Here is a 335-nt window from a genome sequence, read left to right as displayed (position 1 = left end):
AAAGAGGCAGAAGTCAAGGACTAGGATGGGAGGCAGGCCCCTCTCCTTGGCCACCGCTGTGGCTGCCCCATAGCTCTGGTGGTGACTGAGGACACTCTCTGAGAACAAGTTAGTCTACCCCAGGCAGAAATAATCTCACAAAGGGTAGGACCTTCTACAAACCAACCAGTCTGAACACATCAAAAAACTATTATACATAAGACAAAGCAGTGGGAGGGAGACAATTCTCATTAAAAAACAATCTAGTGGGCTTCCCTGGTGGCGCAGTGGTTGAGAGTCCGCCTGCCGATGCAGGGGATACGGGTTCGTGCCCCGGTCTGGGAAGATCCCACATG

The 335-nt window shown here is 51.9% G+C and overlaps 1 protein-coding gene across 1 annotated transcript in view; it reads right to left on the bottom strand.

The window, feature by feature from the left end:
* Window positions 1-335, bottom strand: part of RBM42 (RNA binding motif protein 42) — a 7,737-nt gene that overhangs the window by 1,288 nt on the left and 6,114 nt on the right. The gene's annotated exons all lie outside the window — the stretch shown is intronic.

This window comes from Lipotes vexillifer, unplaced genomic scaffold, assembly GCF_000442215.2.
Source record: "Lipotes vexillifer unplaced genomic scaffold, Lipotes_vexillifer_v1.1 scaffold182, whole genome shotgun sequence".
NCBI lineage: Eukaryota > Metazoa > Chordata > Mammalia > Artiodactyla > Lipotidae > Lipotes > Lipotes vexillifer.
The sequence above is the reverse complement of the archived record's forward strand: the minus strand, read 5'-3'. Positions and strand labels throughout refer to the sequence as shown.